At 30.5% G+C, this 4,621-nt stretch overlaps 1 long non-coding RNA gene across 2 annotated transcripts; it reads right to left on the minus strand.

The window, feature by feature from the left end:
• Window positions 1-512: 512 nt before the first annotated feature.
• On the minus strand, window positions 513-4,311 carry LOC25496844 (uncharacterized). 2 transcript variants are annotated; one of them, XR_003012926.2, is made up of 5 exons: window positions 3,910-4,311; window positions 3,354-3,495; window positions 3,026-3,139; window positions 2,346-2,438; window positions 513-907 (listed from the first exon to the last, which is right to left on the minus strand). It is a non-coding gene; the product is annotated as an uncharacterized lncRNA (long non-coding RNA). The 2 variants fall into 2 exon arrangements; XR_003012927.2 differs by lacking the exon at window positions 3,354-3,495 and having other exon boundaries at window positions 3,910-4,308.
• Between the last annotated feature and the right edge of the window lie 310 nt (window positions 4,312-4,621).

Here is a 4,621-nt window from a genome sequence, read left to right on the forward strand (position 1 = left end):
TTAATTAAGTTTTTGATCTCTATAAATATATCAAATTTCGTTTTTAATCATAAATATTTTTGACAGATTTTGCTCCATGTTAAATTAAAATTTGTATAATTCATTACATGTTAAAAAATCCATCCTTTTAAATGTAATCACACTACATTTTTTGAAATAATACAATGTTCATGTTATTGTTTTATACACTTCCATCAAAATACTCTAAGCATTATTATTCCAAAGCATAGCAATTTGTGCATGCCTCTCCAATCCCCTGATAACAATAGCTTGGAAAAACTAATATAAAATGACAACATAATTATAAGGAATTGTTTAAAATAATGTATTGATATCATTTGAGATCATGTTCTTTCTTTTTGAATAGCAGTTGCAAATATGTTTTGTCATTCATTGAATAAAAACTATGATATATGTAGTTGCACATAAATATTTTTTTTCCCCAAAAAGCATAGATGCCAATGAGTACTCAATAAAAGACATCACAACTAATTATACGAAGACAACAAAGCTTTAAAAGATGAATTTGACAGAGGCAAGGATTATCACTCATTTACAACATCTTATTATAAACATCTTCTCATCAATTTTCTTTTGGAAATCATACATAAAACATACACCATTTGACGTTACATTAGTATCATCATCATCTTCATTGGTACCAATGTCTTCAAACCTATCACACTTTTAAAAAATAACTTAATGGAGTTACAATATTGTAAACAAAATTATCCTAACATGCACCTCAAGGACATTTAGAATCTTATCAAAGCTTCCATTTAATTTGCAATGTAAAATCCTTGCATTGTAAAATCCAGATGAATTGTATAAAAGATTGAACATAGTCCCGCATTTTACATGCTACTATCAAATTTTAGCCATATCTTCATTTCACAATCTTCCAAACCTGCAAGAGGTAAGATAGAGCATGAAACCAAAATTCAACAAACAAAAAGCAATGCTGCTTATTATAATAGAATTAAAATAACAGAAAAGGATTGTAAAACAAAGATGAAGATCATAGTATGATAGGGAGCTAGTGAGACTAAACAAAGAAATATTAGGAAGCTTGTGAACATAAAAATACTAAAGCTATGGGAAAAACATATATATGGCAGCAAAATGACATTGGTCTTGCTCTCTAATGCATTTTAATAGTCCAAAGATGCAAAAGAATTGAGTCATTAATAGAATTTTTGTATAAGTGACTTAATAATGAATGTTTAAAATGTCAATCAATTAATATTGACCGATCATTTTCCATGTCAATGTGTTTTTATAAAATTATCTTAGGGTGATTCCATGACAATGACTCCTCCCTCCCTCCAACAACGATTTTCTGGATAAGATTGTAGACCACAACAAAGCTATAAATAGAATATATAAGCTTACTCAGATGCAAAGTAAAATAACAAAATATGTTTCTTACACTATACATCAAACTTTCTAGAACACCCTTTTAGAGATAAATTTTTTTAGGTGGCTTGAAAAAATGAATTCGCAAAGTAAATATAGATTTCTAACACACCAGAAAAGTCTACAATCAATTTCACATGTGTCAACATAGAATAAACTTATCGAAATAAAGACCAATGACATTGAAAAATGTTAGCTGCTAAAAAAGGCCTAAAGGAGTATGGTCAATGACATTCAAAAGTTTCAAATGATTGCTTTAGTCTAAAAAGGACTCCTTAATTTCTAATGCAAGTTGAAAGGAAAATTACTTCATGAATGGATTTTCATATACTTTAATTTGTTTTAATCTTATAGCTAATTAGTTATACATTAAGCTGTAAAGAACAATGAAAAATATTTCACTCCTAATCACCAAAACAGAAACTATGTCTATAATATACAAACATGCATGCATATGCATAAGCAAAAGCAAAATAATCATGCAATACATTTCAACTCAAATCCATGTCCTCTGAACTCTCACATTGTGCCAAAATACTTTGATGGTTACTCTGATATTACTGCATTCATGCATTAAATTCTCTCCTTACAACAAATACCCTCCTTATAACTAAGTTTTTTCAATGACATCAAAATCAGACATTGATAATTTATGACCATGTTGCTGAGTTCAAATTAACCAAAAGCTGATCAATATCAAACTATTGGAAAGGTGAAACCCGCAAAAATGACCAAAAACATGATCACCTAGTCCAGTCCCGCATGCCGCAAAACATCTTGAAATTGCGACATATACGGATAGCCTCAAGATTTTTGTTTGTAAAAAATTATAATTATTCAAAGATAAACAAATCCAACAATGCAATCTTTTGACTAAAAACGATTCATTATAGTAACACATAAACTCTTGTACATCCAACTTCACGTACCTAGCTCCTCTGTCCAAAGTGACCAATGTCAGTAGTTTTGCACTAAACATCTCATACCCACATACACATACACTTCCTTGTTTGTTTTCAAACCTGCAAATAGGCAGTATTATTCATTATAATGTCATGGTGTTTGGTTGTGATGAGTAAAAGAAACAAAGCTAATGCAGTACAACTGAAGATCTTAAAAATTCATTTAGTCAGTTACAATTGACTACTGACGTCACTTATTAACTACAATATCACCACTAAATAATGATCAGTATTTCAAAAAAAGAAGAAAAAACTTCTAAATTGCGGCATTCTTGAATCTCGATCATAATCAGTCCATTATTTCATAAAAGTATGATTAATGAGAACTCTATTCAACTACATTATTGCTATCAAACAACAAACAATAAACAGAAAAAAAAAAAAACAATAAACAGGAAGAAAAAAAAAACTCTAAATTGCGGCATTCTTGAACGATATCAGATTGTTGAAAAAACAAATTGATTATTATGTCTGATTGATACATGAACAACATATAACTCTAACAGGCAGCAATGTTTATATATGAAGCAACCTATTATTTGTCCTTCGATTCAGATTTAAACAACATACATTGAAGATACCAAAACAAATTCAAACAAAGTTCTTGAATCACACAATTAAAAAAGAGGTCAAATAAAAATTCTTACATGGATATCCGTTAAGGAACCAATGAACCTTGCATCTCAAATCTTTTGAACCACATTCCACCAGCATCATTGATTGTATACATCAGAAGAATGCAGTTTAATTAGGAATCAAACCTTTAAAAAATAAAGGACTTGTAAGAACTAACAAATATAAATAGAAAAACATTAAGGAATAAATAATGTCATCCCTTAAAATCATATCATTATTTGTTGCTTCCTACCACCAGGATGTATACAATCAATGCTAGGAAAATAAACTTCATATACCACTCACAAATAATTGATGCTTAATTTAGATGTTTGTGTCACAAATAATTGATTCACAAACCTAAAGTTACATAGGATAACCTAATAAGCTCCAAACCATAGTGAAGAAGTTATGCAAATCATTCTCCAGTATAAGCTCCATGATTTTGGTTTGAAGCAAACAAACCAAAATCATGGATTCCATTTGGCATGCTCAATGAAAACTGAAATTTACATAACAACAAATCAGTACCTTCTATTTTAATATAGTAACAATAAAATTATCTCAAACTAACACATAATCAATGTCAACAAATCAGTAGCTAAATCTCCTGTTGTGACTTTTGAAGAGACGGACATTAAGCAAACAAAAACTGTAAGTCACAGTCTAGATTGGTGCTTATTTTGAACAACATAAACAATATTTCTAACAATCTATCCATCAAATTCCACAATTTGACTCAATGTCTCAATCACACCTAAAAAGAACCTAAAATAAGGGAGGTAAAGATAAAAAGGAACCACATAATTGGAAGCAAACGGAATAAAAGTATGAAAAAGTAAAGAAAACTATAAGCAGCAATATTGGAGAATGATTTGTGAAATATTTACAGCATTAGAGAGAAAAAAGGAAGTACCTGATTGGAAGCAAAGTTGAAATCAAATCAAAATCGAAATTGAATCTCCAAAACCGTGAATTAATTTCAAAATCACAAAGTCATGTCACGCTCATCGATCTCGCACATGGAGAAGAACAAATGAGCTTCTGGCGCAGAAGGTGCCGGTAGAGTCGACGATGGTAACGGAGAGAATTGGTGAAGGGGAGTGATGAGATGGGAAAGACGATGGTGACATTTTGGGGTAAATGAGAGGAAGGAGGAGGAAGAAGATGATAGAAAAGGGTTCAGTGTTCGTTTTTTTTGTTTTTCTGAGGGGAGAAAGGAGTTTCAGTGTTGGAAACGTAATATATTGGAAAAGTGAGAAGAGATAGCATAGTTCACTGCAATATGTGTTGGAAACTTGGAATAGCAAGAGTGATTTTGGAAATAACAAATAGCAGTAATGACCGGAATTGCAAGTGCCATAAATAATCAATCAACGGCTGAGATGTGTTTTTGATTGAAATCAACGGCCAGAAATAATTGGAGGGAAAATATTAGGTTAAGAATTAGGGTTACTAATAGCTTGACCAAACAAGCTTTAGTAAGAAAGATAGACTATATTTGTATCCTATGCAAATATGTGCATCACACATGTAAATGCCCTAGTTAAAAACTTATAATTGAAATGTACCAAAAAAATAAAACTTCAAATTGAACAATTACTTCCTCGCATTTCTTCTATTTTATT

This window comes from Medicago truncatula, chromosome 6 (assembly GCF_003473485.1).
Source record: "Medicago truncatula cultivar Jemalong A17 chromosome 6, MtrunA17r5.0-ANR, whole genome shotgun sequence".
NCBI classification, from domain to species: Eukaryota; Viridiplantae; Streptophyta; class Magnoliopsida; order Fabales; family Fabaceae; genus Medicago; species Medicago truncatula.